Raw genomic sequence first — 20511 nt, forward strand, 5'->3', positions numbered from 1 at the left:
GGCAAACTGAAGTGGACCTGTAGGTGTGGGGAGGACACCTAAGTCACCTGCCACACCAACTGTGCCTCTCGTTCACCACCTGTGCTGCTCCCCACCCCCCACCACCTCGTGATCACGCACAGCAGCCCTTCCTCTATCCCCCTGACTGCACCAAACTCTCCTGAGACAGTCACTTACGCAAGTCAGACTACCTATATGTTAGAATATCACACTCTGTAACAGGGAGTGGTTTTCCAAGAGGCATCCGCATCCGGCATCAGCAACATGGACAAGGCCTGGGGCACTCGCTAGAAAGGCAGACTCCCTGGCTGCACCAAATCAGAGCTTTCTGGGTGGAGCTCTGTGCTCCGGATTTCACAAGCCCTCAGGGGGTTCTATGTGCGCTCACTGGGCCAGGAATGGCTATGGTCTTAGTTCCCCCAGGGCCTTACACTCAAAGATGGCAAATTAGAAACCTTTCAGAAAATTTGAGTATCTTTTCAATAAAAAGAAAAAGAAATAAAAAAGAGAGAGAGTCATTTGTGAATGAAAGAAAAATATGTATTTAACATATTGTACAAGAGAGGTTCTTAATCCGGGAGACCATGGCCCTCCACTGCCACCAGAGGTTTCTGAAGAGAATTGGGAGGATTCAGGATCATGTGTGGGGAAAATTATGTCTTTCTTTTCTCAGTAAACTCTACTGCAATTTAATGTTTTGTTCACTCATGAACGTAGGCTGAAAAACAAGAACAGCATGGGCAGTACTTGGGACCTTGTCACCAATAAAATCACAGCTTTGTGCAGACTGCACTGGAGTTGTTACAGATCTCTCAGATGTGACTTCCATCCATCACTACTTCATTTTGTTGTCTGATGTGTTAATAAAGAAGCTAAAGAAACCAAAGCTAAAGGAAAACCATTTCTCTGTTCACAAATCTTTCCGACACTAGAAGCATGGGATCTTTCTTCCCATCAACAGCCAGTTCTCCAATTCTCCGAACATCAGCCGGGTGTCCTACAGTTTAATTCAGTCTGACACTAACCACCCAGAGTTGGCGCAGACCCCGTATGTTAGGGGATCGGCCCTACCAGCCTGTCCCCGCTTCAGTTGCCATTGCAGTCCCAGGTTGCAGCCGCCTGGACTTCTCATCAACCGACTGTAGGTTGAAGGTTCCCACAACACCCTCCCAGGTTCAATAAAGTGTGAAATGGCTCGCAGAACCCAGGGAAACACTTTGGCTCACTGGGCTATTATAAAGGACATCATAAAGGACACAGATGAAGAGGCACACAGGGCACGGTCTGGAAGGGTCTTGAGCTCAGGAGCTTCTGTCCCTGTAGAATTGGGGGCACCATCCTCCCCACACATGGATGTGATCACCAAGCCAGGAACTCTGCCAACCCCACAGTGTGGGGGTTTCTCATGGAGGTGTCATCACACAGGCGTGGTTGGTCACTTTCTCAGTCACTGGTCTGCTCCTAGGAAACGGGACCTGCGACTGAAAGTCTCAGCTGCGAGTCGTGGTGTGGTCTATGCGGGGACCACCTTCCATCCTGAAACCGTTCAGGAGCCTTTCAAGAGCTGCCTCCTTAGAACAAAAAATACATCACCCAGGAAACTTCAAGGAATTCGGGAGCTGTATGTGAGGAATCGGGGTCAAAATCAAATATTAGAACAAAAAATGCTCTTGGCGCCCCAATCATTCAAGAAACTGCAAGGGTTTTAGAAGCTCTGTGCCAGGAACTGGGGCCAGGGACCGAATATCTGTTTCTTGTTTCTTGTTATGTCACAGAAGCACATGCATGAGGGAGGAGAGGGGGAAGGGAGGGAAGGAGACAGGTGGCAGCTCAGAGCCAGGCTGCACCCAGTGGTCTCTTATAAGAGTCGGAGAAGGAGGAAAATGCAGAGGAGAAGTCTCAGTTTAAGTAAGGAAATGCTGGACAAGCACAGGCATCCTTGTCGACAGCCGTGTTCCAAGGGTCCGCCCTGCTCCAGCGGCATGCTAAGCACTGACAAGGAAATACGAAAATGTGCCCCGCTTCTCCAGAAGCTCACCTTAAGCTCATCTAATCACAACCACATCTGTCATTAAGCAAATATCAACCCCCCCATATGCAAATGCTACCAACGATTATTAAATTAAAGACAGGTCCCCAGGATGGTATAAGATAGCCAATCAGACCGGGTATGAAACAATTCAAAATGACTGGAGGTGTGTGACAATCCAGGGCAATGTACAACTAGCCCCTAATGACAAGGCACTGCAGGACGCTGAGGGGGCCCTGAGGGCCAAAGAGGACCGGACAGCATCCTGAGGCGGAGCAGCTTGAGCAGTCCCCATCTGGAAAACCCAGAGGGAGCAGAACATCGGGTTTGGAAAAGGGTCATTAGATTAGCCCAGTGTGGCTGAACCAGAGGATAACTGCAGGTACGCAGAAGAGCTTAGAAGATTAATCTTGAGCCAAATTTTATGAGATTCTAAATGCGAGGCAAGTCTAAAATTCTGTTAAAAGCATTTTAGAACCTGTAAGTGATCAGTGTTTCTCTTCATACCAGGCTGCCATCAACATGGAATCTATGAAGGTGTCCTCAGTCCCCATACTTGATAAATATTTACTGTATTTTAAAAATCCCCCCTGCTATCAGATGTAGTGACCATCAGTCTCATTTTCTTTATTCCCTCTCCCACTATCTGCTTATCTGGGCGTGGGGTGGGGGGAAGCTTCGGAATGTCTGGGTAGCCAGCTATTTAGAGGCAATGAAATTCCTCTGGCAGCCCTAGGCCTAGAACGCCCTCTAGAGGTTGAATGAAATATGTTCCCAAAATAGTTGACTGGTCTGCACAGAGAACTCACTGGGGAGCTTCCAAAACTCCTGCTGCCGGGCCCCACCCTGAGAGACTGGGGCTTCATCGATCTGCAGCATGGCCTGGGAATCGGAATGTGTAAACCATTGTCCAGATTTATAATTCTTGCAATCAGGCAACGTTAGCCCTTCAACTTGGTTGTTCTTTCTCAAAGTTGTTTTGCCTGCTTTAGGTCTTTTGCATTTATTTCCATATGAATTTTAGAATCAGCTTATCAATTATTTTACTCCCAAAAATGTCTGCTGGGATTGTGATTGGTGCACATTGAGTCTGTACATCAGTTTGAGGAGAATGACCGTCTTCACGGAATCCAGCCTTCTGACACATGAACGTAATATGTCTCTCCTTTTATTTAGATCTTTTTAAAATTTGCTCGGTGATGCTTTAAAATATTTGTCCGCATACAGATCTTGGAAGAGCTGCACCTTTCCCACACACAGCTGGTGCAAGTGTGGAAGGTTACAGCAGCTTTGGGAAAGGTTGGCGATCTCCTCAAAAGTTAACCATGAACCTGTTAGATGACCCAACATTCTACTGCGAGGTACTTACCCAGGAGAAATGACGGGGCTGTCCACACAAAAACCAGCACCAGAAGGCTCTGGGACCCTCTGGTAAGTGCTCCCATGTCCAGCTGCACTTGTTAATGCTTTTCCTGCCTTCGCTGTCACCTCCTAAATAAGCCACCCTGACGAAAACTCATAAATTTAGGTCTGCTTGTGAGGAGAGCCCATTTAATAGAAACTGCAAGCTAAAATAATAATGCATTAGGAAAGATTGTCATCAATATCCAAAAAGAGTTTCTCTTGTTTTTTCAATATAACTTGCTATATATTGGGATAAATGGTGAGACCTTAAATGTTGAGTTGTTTGCTCATGTCAAGCTGCGGAAGAAAGGGCAAAAAGCAGCATTTCTTCCTAAAGATAGAAAAGCTCTTATGGATCCTGGAAGAAAAGGGAGAGATGAGCGCAAAGGGAGGATGGGCAGGAAAGAGTGAGCAAGGTGCAGGGCGGCTGGACCGGGGGAGAGGAGGAAAAAGGTAATAATGTTTGTGGTTCCATTGTCAAGTAATTTCTATCAATGTCCTCCTCTGAATGCCTCTAAAATGCTCTGTAAATGCACAATGCTCACCAGCTCGTTGAGAGGGTGCACTTCTGGTCAAATGCAAAGAAGGTATTGAGTTTTATACATCATGGATGAAACAGAAACTAGACATCTGGAGAGTGCGGCAGCCAGACCCTGGGGACTGAGCAGACGCCGTGTATTCATGCCTCCAGAAATTCTGAGTCAGTGTTGAGACTGGGGCTTGGATACCAACCGGCCACGGCACTGATGGTCGAGCTAGTTTACCTGGACTGACCTGGATGGACCTCTGGGAGGCAGAGTGGCAAGTCAGCGTGTGGCACAGGGCTTCCCTTGAGGAAGGTCAGACATAAAAATGGGGAGGAAAGAAATAGTGAGCTGGAGTCAGTACAGCGAGAAGGAGTCAGATGCAGAACAGGAAGCAAAAAAGAAAGGGCAGGAAAGGACTCAACTACGCTTCAGAACTGAGGGTCAGGACGGCAAGTCCCTCACATTTCATAATCACAGCAACTGGGCGTTGGAAGGAATGATCTCTGAGGGCGCTGACATCAATACACAGTATGATCTCAAGTTCTTCCAGAGCCTCATTAGGGCTTGGAGATAGCCCCTCTCTCTCTCTATCACCTCCTTTTCCATCATCAACTTATGTACAAAATTCTAGACTCATTAAGTTGTTGGTACAGGCCGCTTTGCTGCAGAAACCTAAGCCTCAAATTTCAGCCACAGCAGGGGAGTATGCAATGTGTATTAGTAGCGACATCTGCTGGTAAAGTGTGCTATTGAATTACAAGCTCTAAGAGCAGTTCCCAAGCTTTTCATGCCAAGGACCCCTTTACACACTTAAAAATGAGGACTCGAAAGAATTTTTGTGCAGGTGATCCATATAAATCAATATTTATAGTATTATAGATGAAGTAAAAAATTTTAATATTTAGTTATGTATTAAAATGCCAATAATAAAGCCATTACATAGTAACCTAAATAACATTTTTATGAAAAGTAATATTGCTTTCCAAACAAACAAAAAAAATTAGTAAAAATAATTGCATTGTTTTCAATATTTGCATATCCATTATAGAGCTTAATAAAGACAACTGGATTCTCATGTTCACTTCTGCAGTCAACCTATTTGAATCCATTGCTTTGGTTGAAGTATATGAAAAAAATCCAACCTCATTCAGATATTATAGCCTTTTCAAATAATTGTGGCCTTTTTTTTTTTTTTTTTTTTTTTTTCATTTTTTCATTTTTCTGAAGCTGGAAACGGGGAGAGACAGTCAGACAGACTCCCGCATGCGCCCGACCGGGATCCACCCGGCACGCCCACCAGGGGCGACGCTCTGCCCACCAGGGGGCGATGCTCTGCCCATCCTGGGCGTCGCCATATTGCAACCAGAGCCACTCTAGCGCCTGAGGCAGAGGCCACAGAGCCATCCCCAGCGCCCGGGCCATCTCTGCTCCAATGGAGCCTTGGCTGCGGGAGGGGAAGAGAGAGACAGAGAGGAAAGCGCGGCGGAGGGGTGGAGAAGCAAATGGGCGCTTCTCCTGTGTGCCCTGGCCGGGAATCGAACCCGGGTCTTCCGCACGCTAGGCCGACGCTCTACCGCTGAGCCAACCGGCCAGGGCAATTGTGGACTTTTTTTGATACTACATCAAAATTTGAGAAGTGATAGTTTTCAAGGAAAGTGATAGTTTCTTAAAATCTAGTTCTGTAAAATCTGTAAACAGATCAGTGAACTTTTTCTTCTCTATTATATTAAAATCTGTTGGTCTCTCTTGCACTTTGAATGAAACTCTATGCATCATTTTGCAACATTATTCCCTTGTTTTCTTGGAAAATACTGGCTATGACCTCAATTTTTAACATATTGCATTAAACTGCACAACATAAGAAAATGTGTTTAGCAATTTCACCGCCAATTTGATCAGAAAGTCTTTGAGAAAATTCCAAGGTCACTGGTGAATGCAAGGTTTCCAAAAAGTTCATTTTTGCTAGAAAGTTCAAATTTTATCATTGGCAGCAAGTATCAAGTGGTTTTCTTAGAAATGACATATTCATTCTGTGCATTTTGGAGAAAATGTCAGCCCAGTACTCAAATCTGAATAACCTTATTTTATCTCAATTGTTATTTTAAAATTGTTTCCTTCAAGACAAATACAATTCCATGAGCAGCAGAAGTGCTTTGTGCCTACCACCCATTTCATCATGCAGAAAATTTAAAGGGCATGTATTTGAGAGTAAATAATTGATAAAATTATTTTTTACTGCTTCTTCAAGGACATTCTTCAATGAAACTGGCATTTTAAAAACCTGGTCAAAACTCTTTAATGATGAACTCTTCACATTCTTGATTGCTATGGTATCTACTAGGATTTGATGTAAGAACAGAGCCCACTGCATATCTGAAGCAGAAAGAGGTTTGTTCTTTTTGGGGGCTGGGGTTGTTTGTTTTTAGATTTTTATTTATTCATTTGGGGGGGGGGGAGCAAGAGCAGGAAGCGTCAGCTCTCATAGGTGACTTGACCAGGCAAGACCAGGGTTTCAAACCGGCAACCTCAGCATTCCAGGTCGATAATTTATCCACTGTGACACCACAGGTCAGGCTGGGAAGAAGTTTAATGCAAGATCTTAAGTGTTTACAAAGTCGTCGTGGATCCTGATGGAGCAAGTTCAAGGGTGGGCTTCTGGGATCATTGGTTGTCGGGGCATTGTAGAACTGACCCACCAGGGGAACTATCTCCTCAGAGACCACTCTTGGAGCTCTACCCAAATCAAGAAGCTCCTGGTGTCTATACTGCTGAGAAACTGGGAAGGTGCACTGGAGGGGTACTGGCAGAACCTGCTTGCTCACCAGCAGAGGGCAGGAGAATAGCCTTCACCACACTCTGATGATCCAAATGTCAGTGAATCAATCTGATTGGCAGAATCTAATTTTCATCCATTAGCCCCCACAACAAAGAAACCTATGAAATATGGTGTTTGGCTTTCTAACTCTTAAACATAGAAGGAAGGTGAAGTCAAGACTGAACAAGTTATTTTGTTATTCCAGACATACTCAACAGAAACTTGTTCACAAAAGCTAGTGATAACAAATAGCAGATGACTTACTGCTTTTTCTCCAAACGATGGAAGAGCTTCCTAAACATTATGAGGAGAGATTTCTGCTTCCCTGTGCAGAAATTGATTTTGAGCAAACATGCCAACTGCATGCTGCAAATCAGTGGTGCAGGATATGAGAGGTTGGTATAAGGGTCATTCTCAGAGATCCTGCCTTTCTCCCTGGGATATCACAACGGAGAAACCATAGAATGTTCTAATACCTATAACCCTTTCCTTCCAGCCTACTTGATGGTGCTTCTTTTAAGCCAATAATCTTTAAAACTTGATATTGTTTATAAAGTGTGGGTTAAAATATATAGTCTCAAGCTACATTGCCAGAGATTTGGATTTAATGTTTAAGATAGAATCTAGTTTTCTTTTACTCTCTTTAAACAATTTTTGTCTTTTTTTTTTTTTTGTCTTCAGTCATCCATTCACTAGTGATCTCCAAAAATCTGATGCAGCTGATCTACTGAACACAATGTGGGAGCCATTATTTTAAGCCATTGGGGCCTGTTCCTGCCCATTCAGCCCTGCTTAGGAGACACTCCTTGAGGAAAGGAAAGTGGGCTCCTACTTTGTGGTCATCAGCTCTCCTCTGGGTAGGCGGACCCCACAAGGCTGAGCGATTGTGATTCCTTCCCTGGTTTTTAAGCTAAGTCGTTTCCTATCTAAATCCAACTAAAATTCATCTATTTTCCTAGTTTATCTTAAAAGTATTACTTCTTGCCTGACCAGGTGGTGGCACAGTGGATAAAGCATTGGCCTGGGATGCTGAGGACCCAGGTTTGAAACTCCAAAGTTGCCGGCTTGAGTGTAGGTTCATACGGCTTAAGTGCAGGATCACAGACATGACCCCATAGTCACTGGCTTGAGCCCAAAGGTCTCTGGCTTGAAGTCAAAGGTTGATGGCTTGAGCCCAAGGTCATTGGATTGAGCAAGGGGTCACTGGCTCTGCTGTAGCCCCCCCCCAGTCAAGGCACATATGAGAAAGCAATCAATAAACAACTAAGGTGCTGAAACTATGACTTGATGCTTCTCATCTCTCCCTTCCTGTTTGTCCCTCTCTCTCTCTCTCACTAAAAAGAAGAAGAATAAAAAAAAAGTATTACTTCTTCCCTTTGGTTTGTTTCTAGTAATTTTTTTAAGCTTGATTTTATTGGGTATGTAATGTGTTATTAATTTAAAATTGTTTTTCAAGTCACTATCAGGACTTTATTTTTTGTTACTGATTTGTTTGTTAGGTTTTTGACCAGCACAACACTATTAAGTTTTACAGCTATTTAGTTCATTTTTATATTTGAAGAAATACATTATTCTCCTTGTTGTTTCTCTTTAAAAATTTTTCTGGCTATTTTTACAAATGACTTTTTTTCTTCCAGATGAACTTGAGAAATAAAGCTATATTTATTCTTTCTTTCCTGTATTTATTCTTTCAACTTGGGCCAAACAGACTTCTCAGACTTGTACTTTATTCTTGTTACCTTTCAACAATTGTTCTTTCCTCCTACTGTACCTATAATTACCCATAACATATAAGAAATTGATTTCTTTTATCTTTAAGACTGTCTTCAATAGTCCTATTTCCTCAAAAATAACTTTTTTTATAACTCTCAATTCCTAGAAATTTTTCAATGTCTTTGACCTTGAAATAAGAATAAAAATAAACCTTAATCCTCAGAGTTTTTTAAATCAGCTTTTAAAAACTGTATTTATCTCTTCCTTGTCCCCTAAAACAAAAGTGACCTGTTTTGTCTTCAGTAAAACAGATAAAATTATCTTGATTGCACCATTTAAATCATGCCTCGCTTTGCCTCATATTGACATTGCTTGAATATTCAAAAAAGTTTTGTATTCTGTAACCACAAATCACCAGACTTTTCCCATCACTTTATGTACATAAATTACACATAAGCTAAACAAATTACAAAGAGAGAAGCTGAAAGATGCCCAAATTGAGCTGAACTATCAACAACATTCTCTATGCATACACTTAACTAATACACAGAATGGTGGTGGATGTCCTTAGGAGTATGTGGGGTTTTTTTCATTCTAAACTTGTGTTCTGTTTATAGTATGCAAACGTCACCACCCTGAATAGCCATAGATAATGAGTTCAGGTTTATCAGTGAGGCCAAACCGAGCCATTGGGTAGTCTCTCTTGTAAGAATTTGCAACTGGAAGTCGGCAATGTCCTAAATCCCAACTGATGAGCTAATCGCGAGTTATGTAAATTCTGAAGCTCTGACATTTTCACCGTTAGCCACAAGCACTGAGTCAGAGAAAAAGAACTGTCTGCAGAGAAATAACGATGCAGCAGACAGATTGAGGATTGAGATGTGAGGGAGGGAGGAAGAATTAGAGATTAGGGAGAGTGTACCTTAGCTGGCTTGTTCCTGATATGCTTCAACCTCCTGGACCTCTTACACCTGCCTGCACTTCCTGAAAACCAGGTATTGCATCACACTTTTCACTTACCTTCTTTTGTTCACTAAACTCAAAATGATGCAAATAAAAACTCACTAGTTAGAATGATTTTGTAAAGTAATTCAAACTCCCAAATTCAAGTGTGTTTATTAATCGAACTCTATTGATAAAACACCAAAAAAAAAATAGGCCAATCCATTTTCTCTTTTAAAAAATATGTATAATGAGAGTCACTGAAATCAAAATAGAAAGCAATTCCTAACAAACCAATTATCTCAAGAGTCATCAACAACAAACCAAATTTGCCTGTACTTGCAATTATGCCATAAGTTATTATATCTTCATGTTTGAGGTTTTAGCTTAGTATTTGTTTGTTTCCAAAATAATTCATAAATATGGATAAAAACTGAAGTAGTAGAAAATGGTCAAACTGAAAATTAATAGTATCCTGTCCCACCTCTTCCCACTCCTTGTCCCACTTTCAGAATCAATAAATTTCAATCCCTTATCTTAGTCTAGCTAAAGATTTGTTAATTCTGTTTATCTTTTCAAAAGCCAGCTCTCAGTTTTATTGATCTTTTCTATTGTTCCTCTGGTTTCTAAGTTCTTTTATTTCTGCTCTCATCTTTGTTATTTTTCTTTTTCTGCTCACTTTAGGCTTATTTTGTTCTTCTATTTCTAGTTCCTTGAGATATAAAACTAAGTAGTTTGAAGTCCTTTTTTATTTTTCTTTTTAAGTTGAGAGGGTGGGAGACTCTGAGACAGACTCCTGCATGTGCCCTGACTAGGATCTACCTGACAATCCCACCTTGGGCCGATGCTTCAATCAATCAGGCTATTTTTAGTGCCTGAGGCTGACACACTCAGAACAACCGAGCCATCATCAGCACCTGGGTTGCCATTTAAACCAATCAAGCCACTGGCTGTGAGACAGAAAGAAGAAGAGAGCGGGGAGAGAAAAGAGGAGAGAAGCAGATGGTCACTTCTCTCGTGTGCTCACCAGGAATTGAACCCAGGATGTCCACATACTGGACCAACTCTTTATCCAGTAAGCCAACCAGCCAGGGCCAGATCTTTTTTTTCTTAATGTAGACATCCATCCTGAGATACATTTTCTTTTGATTTGAGGTCCCCTCTGAGGGGACTACATCCTCTTCTCTCTTGATGTTTACCCTCTCCTTGATGTAAATACTCAGGCAACTTCTTAGAAAGATGAAACTTTCTGAGACTATACATGTCTGAAAATAAGCTTATGTTGACCCCATTCAATAATTAGTTTAGCTACAAGTAGAAGTCTAGACCTCTCAGACTTTGAAATTTTGTGTGATGCTCTTCTGGAATCCATTGTTACAGGTAAATCTGCTGATAGTCTAGGTCATACTCCTTTATTGTGACCCTCTCCAAGATTCTCCCTTTCCCTGGGAGTTCTGACATTGCACAGTAAATGTGATGAGGATTGGGACATTCATTGCCTGTTCTTCCCAGTGTGCAGCAGAACCTGGCCGTTTGAAGAACGCATTTCTGAATAGCTCTGGGAAATGTTCTTGCCTTCTGTCTCTCTCCTGGGTTGGTCCTCAGCCTTTCCTCTCACATTTTCTTCTCTTTATCCTGACTGATGCCCTAAACTTATTATTCCAAACTTATAACTATATTTTTAATATCTACAACCTGATATTTAATTTCCAACAGCAATTTATTATTTTCTGCTTCGTTATTGTAACATCTTGCTCCTGTTCTATGGATGAAATGTCATTTCTAATTTCTCTGACTGTAATACAGTTTGATTTACAATTCTCAGTTTTTGCAATTACCTGTTTTCTCCTGTTAATAGCTCCTCTTTTAAATCCAATCTTCCCTTTTTCATGCCATAGGTTTTATTCCATTGCCTATTTATACTTGGATTTTATTAATATTTTAAAATCAAGACAAGCTGGCTGGTAACTTAGTAAATATGCATGAGACTTATTATCCACCAAACTCTAGAGTGACAATAATAACTCTGCTTATGGCTCTCCAAATGCCACAAGAGGAATATATTTTTTCGGAGATATCAACACATGTCCCAGCTGTCCCGGTTGTTTTTAGACCTATTGTTCAATTCTTTCAGAGAGAAATCTTCTGATGACATGCCTCGTGAGGGGGAGGGTAAAATTTGTATGTCTGAACTCTGAATAGGTGGGGAAGAGATAAGCAAGTGGAAGTGGATTATTTGTTATACAGTCGTTTATTAGTCCTCTCGTGTTCATCCCCACTTCTCACCCTCACATTCTCTGGTACCCACAATCTCTGAATATAGAGACTCTCTAAGGTTCTCCTGGGTAGCCTCTTCTCACGTATCCTGGCTGTGACTTTGTCCACTCCGTTTTTCCTCCATCCTCTATCCAACAGAGAGAAATTTATATCACTCTCTATGCTGGCCTCACTCTTATTCTCTTTTAGATTCTTTTGATATCACCTCAATGGACATCTCAGAGTGAAGAAAGACCAATGAGAGGACTCTGCCTTCCATGCTTAAATGGAAACCCCTTTACATTGAATTGCCAGGATCCTGATTCCAGGAGGCTGCTCCTCCTTCAGCCTCCACAGTGCCCTCCAGAGGACTGGAGGAGATGTTCACTGGTCTGTGTACCTCTGCTTAGAGCATCTGTGTTAGGCTGCTATATCAGCGTTCACAAATTGAGTGACTTAACAGCATAGAAGTTTATCTCTTTTACATGTAGCATCCAAATAAGTGATCCAAGAGCTGGTATGACATCTAAACAATGTCAGAAATCCAGGCCACCTCAAGCTGCACCTTTTACATTGTGGTCCAATATGCATGCCCTGGATTATGGTATCTCATTCATATTTGAGCCAAAAGGGAAGGAGAAAGGGGAAATGGGAGAGAGGACTGAGTCATGCTCCTTGCCCTTTATGAGTAAGACTGAAGAGTTGTACACATCAAAATTACATCCCATTGTACAGGACTTAGTCTTGAGGCCACATCAAACTGCAAAGGAAGCTGGAAGGTATGACGCACTGGGTGGTCTTATATCTAATTTGTCCAACTAGAAACTGTTATTATGTAAGGAAAGTGAATAGATGTTGGCCACATCACCATTCCTCCATCCTCCACATGCTGTTCCCACTAAGACTGCCTCACCATCAGCCTTGACATTGTCCACAGCACTCTTCAAGAAGAGAATCTATGAGACACCATTTGCCTACCCCTCACCCCCAATGAAAGTAGCTGCCTTACTGCCACAAAGTTGTACAGAGTTCGGCTCAAGAAGAAGCTACACTTGAACTGATTATATCTTTCCTCGTAAGTGGCTGAACAGGACCGAACATAATAATTATATTCATAAATGTAAGTGGGCTTACCTCCCAATTAAAAGAGATTTCGGATTAACTACCAAACACCAAAAGCAACTCCATTTTGTGAACAAGAGACACACTTAAAATGCAAAAATTCCAAAAGTTTCAACAAAATGATAGACATACACCAAAGAGAAAATTTTATAAAGAAAGTGACATAATAGTTATATCTGATAAAGTAGAATTAAGACCCAAAATCTTCCATGAAAGACACTTCATTATACTAGAAGAGGTAAATCATAACAGAGTACATGCATTACTAATATGTATGCACCCAAAACAGGTCATAAGGTAGAAACTACCAGAGATACAAGTAAAAATACACAGAAACCCAGGATAATAGGAATCTTTAATAATACACCTCTCAGTCAACAGACTGAGCAAGGAAACCAACAAGACTTAGAATAAATCTAGAAGTTTCAAATATCATCAGTAAAGTGGATGTAGCAGGGATGCTCTTGAACTCTGAACCCCATAATAGAGATACATCTTTTCAGATGCCATGGAAGATTCATAAAAATTGATCATGTCTTAGATCATAAAAATAATTGTTAATAAATTTTCCCAATCAGAAAAAAATAAGCAGTTATCTCTAACTATAGTGCAATAAACTAGAAATTAACAACAACAACAAAAAAAACAGTCTTGCCACAATTTTTAAAAGCTAAACAACACTTGGGTCAGAGCTGAGCACCAATAGAAATTACAAAATTCTCAAATCTGAAGATAATTTTCAAATGAGATATCAGAATCTATAGAACATAACAAGCAATTTTCAGAAAAAAACTGTACTGAATGCATTTAATAAAAATGTAAAAAGTAAAATAAATTAACTATACACTCAACACAAAAAGCTAGAAGAGGTAAACTAAAGAAGTAGAGGAATTTATCAAATTAATTGGACAGATTAAAAAAGCAATAGAAGCCTTGGCCAGTTGACTCAGTAGTAGAGCATCGGCCCGCTGTATGGATGTCCCAAGTTTAATTCCCAATCAGGGCACACAGGAGAAGTGACTATCTGCCTCTCTCTCTCTCTCTCTCTCTCTCTCTCTTTCTCCCTCCTGCAGCCATGGCTCAATTGGAGTGAGTTGGCCTCTTGCTCTGAGTATGGTTTCCTGGCCTCTGCCTCAGGTGCTAAGAAGAACTTGGTTGCTGAGCAATGGAGCAATGCCTCATAGGGGCAGAGCATGGCCCTCTAGTGGGCTTGCTAGGTGGATCCCAGTCAGGGTGCATGTGAGAGTCTGTCTCTGCCTCCTCTCCTTTCACTGAATTGAAAAAAAAAAAGAAAAAAAAAGCAATAGAAAATTTTGAGCCAGAGAAACTTGATTTATGAGGACTTGTCTTCCCCTCTATTGCTTTTTAAAATGTTTCGTTTTAGAAAAATTTGTAAAGAAACAGACTCATAGATACAGAGTTTCTGTAGGTTGCCAGAGGGAAGAAATTGGGAGACTAGATGAAAAACACGAAGGGATTGAGAAGTACAGATCGGTAATTCCAAAACAGTAATGGGATGTAGAGTACAGCATAGGAAACACAGTCAATAATACAGTAATGCCTGTGGATGGTACAGGTGGGTGTTAGATTCATTGGCGTGATCACTTTGTAAGTAATATAAATGTCTAATCATTATGTTGTACACTTGAAAATAATATAATATAATACTCTATGACAACTGTAATTGAAAAGTAAAATTTGCCTGGCCAGGTGGTGGTGCAGTGGGTAGAGCGTCGGACTGGGATGCTGGAGACCCAGGTTCGAGACCCTGAGGTCACCAACTTGAGTGCGGGCTCATCTTGTTTGAGCAAAGCTCACCAGCTTGGACCTAAGGTTGCTGGCTCAAGGGGTCACTCAGTTTGCTGAAGGCCCACAGTCAAGTCACATATGAGAAAGCAATCAATGAGCAACTAAGGTGTTGCAACGAAAAACTCATGATTGATGCTTCTCATCTCTCTCCATTCCTGTCTGTCTGTCCCTGTCTATCCCTCTCTCTGACTCTCTCTCTCTGTCTCTGTAAAAAAAAAAAAAGAAAAGTAAAATTTAATAATAGAAACTCATGAGGGCAAAGTCTCTCTTGTCTTTGGCTGCTATTTCCCTAGAGGCTAAACGGTATCTAGCATATAGTAGATACTCAGTAAATATGTCTACACTTGTTTATTAAGTATTTATACTTTGAAAAAATTTAATAAGAACTATATAATTTCACACATAGGTGAGACATAAAACTGAGACTTATAGGCCCTGGCCGGTTGGCTCAGCAGTAGAGCGTCGGCCTGGCGTGCGGGGGAACCGGGTTCGATTCCTGGCCAGGGCACACAGGAGAAGCGCCCATTTGCTTCTCCACCCCCACCCCTCCTTCCTCTCTGTCTCTCTCTTCCCCTCCTGCAGCCAGGGCTCCATTGTAGCAAAGATGGCCCGGGCGCTGGGGATGGCTCCTTGGCCTCTGCCCCAGGCGCTAGAGTGGCTCTGGTCGCGGCAGAGCGACACCCCGGAGGGGCAGAGCATTGCCCCTGGTGGGCGTGCTGGGTGGATCCTGGTCGGGCGCATGCGGGAGTCTATCTGACTGTCTCTCCTCATTTCCAGCTTCAGAAAAATAAAAAAATTAAAAAAACTGAGACTTATGGACACAGATAAATGTAAAGTGGTTACCAGGAGGAAGGGATTGGGGGAAGAATGAAGGGGAAGGGAGTAAAGAAGGACATGACATATATATGGTGATGAAAAAAATATTTGACTGGTTGCTGAGTACACAACATAATCAACAGTTCAAATGCTATAGAAATGTTTACCTGAAACCTATGTAACCTTATTGATTACTGTTACCCTGTTAAATTTAATTTTCTAAATAAAAATTTTTTAAAAAAGAAAGATTTTCAAATAAGATCTCACTATTTAGCTGACTGAAGTGCCTATTATTTTTTAGATATTTATTCATTTTAGAGAGGAGAAGAGAGACGAGGAGAGAGAAAGAGAGAGAGAAAGAGAAGGGGGAAGGAGCAGGAAGCATCAACTCCCATATGTGCCTTGACCAGGCAAGCCCAAGGTTTTGAACTGGTGACCTCAACATTCCAGGTCAATATTTTATCCACTGCACCACCACAGGTGAGGCTGAAGTGCCTATTTTATGAACATTTTAGTTAAAGCAGGCTATAGCAATAACTGTAGAAATGTTTATAAATTAATAAGAAACATAAATTTCAATGGCCCGGTATCTCAGCAGAAACGTTATTAGAGAACAATATAATTTAGGAGGCAAAAGGAACCATCTCAAGATGGATCTGGTAATGAACATAATATTAAAAAAAAAACTTTATTGTAAAAATTCAAATATGCTTCATATGAAAAATATGTTTATTAAGCAACCACAGTTTCAAGCATTATACAAAACTTGAAAACCTTGTTCAAACTTAGAACATAAGTGCCCGCTGTCTTTTGCACTTACGTTTGTATGGTGCTGACATCCGAGTAACACTGTTACGTAACGACCAGTTAACTTCGAGATTTGCTCAAGAAAGAAGAAGGTCCTGATCCACAATAGACTAGGCAGGTTAATGCAGAAATCAACTGGTTAATTCCTCCGCCAGCTGTTACACTTAATGTCCTCTCCCCCTGAAACCACCTCTCCCGCCTAGTCCGCCTCTGAAGCCTCCGCCTCTACCTCCTCTTCACCTCTATAACCACCACCTCTGCCACCTCTGCCAATTCCTCCTCTTCCTCCTCCCCCTCGACCGCGCCTGCCAGCACCTCTCAGAGGTCCCTTCTCACCCGGAGGTCGAGGTAAAACTCTGCAGTGGCAGCAACTTATATGAATCTATATAAAACTTATGTAGTTTCTTAAAGGAGGATGCCTTCATGTTTTGATAACTGAAAAATAAAAATCTCCAAGTTGTCCAAATATTTCATCCACTTTTCCAATTTGTTCTTTGTTTTCTAAATAAACTGGAGCATTGAAATAAGGCACCTTATTTTCATCTGTGCTACATTTACAAACTCTGTCATCTTCACAAAGATGCAGGAACTCTCCTAATAAAACTACATGTTCTGGAGGTCCTTGGTCTTGGCCTTTGTTAAAGCCTCCGCGTCCACCCCCACGTCCAAATCCTCCTCTGCCGCCGCCTCTGAAATTACCGCCACCCCCACCTCGGAAGTAGTTGTTGCCGCTGCCGTCACGGCCGGAGCCACCACCTCGATGAAAGCCTCCACGCTCTCCGCCTCGAAAAGACACGCTTGCTCCTACCAGACTTGTCGCCCTCAGTTGGTGCTTCTCCCCTGCAGGCAGCAAGATCTTTGCGCCGCCGCCGGCCCTTCCTTCTCCCTCCCGCAGCTGGGTTTCCCAACCAGCGTCGCCCGCGCCCCCTCTGAACATAATATTAAATGTTGTTAAAATCATGTCAAATATGCTAGAAAACATAAAATAAGATCCTAATAAAATCTTTAACAATTTGTGTTTTTTAGAAAGTCTTACACACATGGAATAAAACTTTAAAAATGCATAAATAGTATTGCTTTAAAGACTTTTCTAGTACATGTCAGAAAATATTAGGCAAGTGCCTGGTAGCACCCAGACACAGCTTTACACTGTCTGCTATGGACCTTTACAGCTAGAGATAGATTGTGGTTGCAAAGGTATCTTTTTTCCAGAGATTCTATTATTCTCCATAACTTTAATCTCTGATGTGCAAAATTATGTCCAAATTATTTTTTTGTATAAGATGAATGACAATGGGCCCTGACTGGTTGGCTCAGTGGTAGAGTATCGGCCAGGCATGTGGAAGTCCCGGGTTTGAGTCCTGGTCAGGGCATACAGGAAAAGCAACCATCTGCTTCTTCTCCCCACCCCCTTTTCTCTCTCTCTCTCTCTCTCTCTCTCTCTCTCTCTTTCTCTCTCTCTCTCTCTCTCTCCTCCTGCAGCCATGGCTCAAATTGTTTGAGCAATTGACCCAGGTGCTGAGGATGGCTCCATAGACTTGCTAAAATAGCTCAGTTGCCCAAGCAACAGAACAATGGCCTCAGATGGGCAGAGCATAACCCTGTAGGAGGCTTCCCAGGCAGATCCTGGTTGGGCACATGTCTGTCTGCCTCCCTACCTCTCACTTAAAAAAAAAGTGAATGACAATGAAGATTAAGGCAAAACTTTAAATGTGCCCCTTAAGAAAATGTGTTTATGTGTTTACATGTGTAATTAGAAAGTAATCCAAGAATTAAAAGCCAAAGAGAATCAGCAGATACCAAATGTCTATCGGGTTCTCACTAACAGCCCTGGTGGGTTCGCTCGGTTTGATTAGAGCATTGTCCCAAAGTGTAGAGCTTGTCAAGTCCCCGGTCAGAGCACATACAGGAACAGATCAATGCTCCTCTCTCTCTCTTTCTCTCTCCCTTCCTCTCTCACTAAAATCAATACATAATTTTTTTGTTTAAATTCAAGTTGTATACATTAAATATGTACAGATTTTTTAAAAAGTTCTCGCTAAGACATATTGGGGGTGGTTGGTAGAGGCCTCGCCACCACGGAATGCCACCTCCTTGTCTCTGCCACCATTTCTTTTCCTGCTCAGATCAGCCCAGGAAAGAGCAGCAGATTTGAAGCACATCCAACCCTACAACTGGGGGTGGAGGGAGGATTGATGAGCCAAGAGAGTGTGGAAATTCTCCACATGGGCTGAAAACCCCTAGTCTACCCAATTTTTCTCCACCGATTCTTCTGCTGTCCAACAGAACTTTATGCAGCGCTGGAACGCGTTCTGCATTTTTGCTGTCAGAGTCAACAGCTGTGGCTAGTGAGCACTCATAATATAGTTAGTGCCGCTGAGGAGCTGAAAATTTTAAGTTGTATTTAATTTTAATTAATATACATAAGTAGCTGCATGGGTCTAGTAACTACCATATTGCAGAACGCAGTCCCCAGGTAGGGGTGGAATAATGGCCACCACATAAAACTGGCTTAGTCATATCTTAAAATGGTCCCATGGGGTGTGTTGGTGGCTCTTGTTAAATAATATTCAGATTATGATGTTCTTTCTTTAAAATTTAGAGATAAGAATAAAACTTCGAGGCCCTGGTCAGTGGCTCAGTGGATAGAGAGGCAGCCTGGTATATGGACATCCCAGGTTCTATTCCCAGTCAAGGTACCATCTGCTTCTCTGTTCCCCCTTCCTCTCCCTCTTCTCTCCCTCTTCCCCTCCTGCAGCCAGTGACTCGATTGGTTCAAGTATGGCCCGGGGCACTGAGAATAGCTTCACTGGAGTGCATCAGCCTCAGATGCTAAAAATAGCTCGGTACTCAAGCATCAGCCATAGATGGGGTTGCCTGGTGAATCCTAGTTGGGGTGTATGTGTGAGTCTGCCTCACTCTCTCCCTTCCTCTCACCTAAAAAATAAAAAAAAAAACACACAAAAAGTTCCAGTCAACATTCTGATATCCAACACAAAGATGTCCATTCTTTGACCTCAGGAAATTCTTCACCTGCATAGCAGTTCCCTTCCCTCTCACCTACTCATGAACTTTTCTCTCATAATTATTTCCTCTTTTGTTTCCTCTCTGAGTTACCATTGTCATATTAAATGCTGGATTATCTTTTCTCTTTTAAAATATTCTCTCTGAGACCTCATTTTTCTCTTGCTAAAGCTCCATTCTTTTGCTCCCTTTTATAGTAAACATTCTTCAAGAAAATGGCTTAATTTTTTCCACTTCCTTAGCTTCCATTTGCCCTTGAATCCACTGTAATTGAGGTATTTATTTGTTTGTTTGCTTGCTTCCTTTATGACAGAGACACACACAGAGAGAGAGAGAGAGAGAGAGAGAGAGAGAGACAGAAAGAGGACAGATAGGGACAGACAGACAGGAAGGGAGAGAGATGAGAAGCATCAATTCTTTGTTGTGGCACCTTAGTTGTTCATTGACTGCCTTCTCAAATGTGCCTGAACTGGGAGGCTAAAGCAGACTGAGTGACCCCTTGCTCAAGCCAGCAACCTTGGCCTCAAGCTGGTGAGCCTTGCTCAAACCAGATGAGCCCGCGCTCAAGCTGGCAACCTCGCTGTTTTGAACCTGGGTGCTTCATGTCCCAGTCCAATGCTCTATCCACTGTGCTACCGCCTGGTCAGGTTGTAATTGCATTTTTACCCCCAGAAGTCCACGAAAGCTTCCGTGTTGCCAAATCCAATGCTGCATGTTACTAAATCCAGCAACCAATTCTCAACATTCATCATCCTTGTGTTATATAGTAGGTAGGCAGTCAGACAGACATGCGCAGGGTAGGAATGATAGGCCAGGTACAGAAGGTCACCAGGGCAGAAAGCCAGGGTGCCTAGCAATGGGAAAAACTGTGGAGAATAATATTGTAGAGTGGGACCTCGCCCCAGGGTGATCTTTTTCCCCTGTCATATCACTAGTCATGTGGTCTAGACCCTCTGACCTTTCATATCACTAGTCATGCTATATAGAACTCCTTAGAGGAGGAACTACAAGCCTGAGAAAAGCCTCATACAACTCCCAAATAAGGCCTTGCACATCCACTCTTTTAAACATTTAACCCTCAGGACAATGAAGTTCTGATTTTCATCAAGGAATATTAAGAACAAAGCTTCAGGTCTATTGACCACTGTTGGGAAACAGCTGTGTTAGGCTTGCTCGCTGGCACTCTGCATGATTAGTGCATGAGCACATGGCAGAGACACGCGTGCATAGTCTATGTAGGGCTATGG

General features: G+C 42.1%; 1 pseudogene; it reads right to left on the reverse strand.

Moving 5' to 3' along the window:
• Nucleotides 1–16404: 16404 nt before the first annotated feature.
• On the reverse strand, nucleotides 16405–20013 carry LOC136309423 (H/ACA ribonucleoprotein complex subunit 1 pseudogene; annotated as a pseudogene).
• Between the last annotated feature and the right edge of the window lie 498 nt (nucleotides 20014–20511).

This window comes from Saccopteryx bilineata, chromosome 6 (genome assembly GCF_036850765.1).
Source record: "Saccopteryx bilineata isolate mSacBil1 chromosome 6, mSacBil1_pri_phased_curated, whole genome shotgun sequence".
Lineage (NCBI taxonomy): Eukaryota > Metazoa > Chordata > Mammalia > Chiroptera > Emballonuridae > Saccopteryx > Saccopteryx bilineata.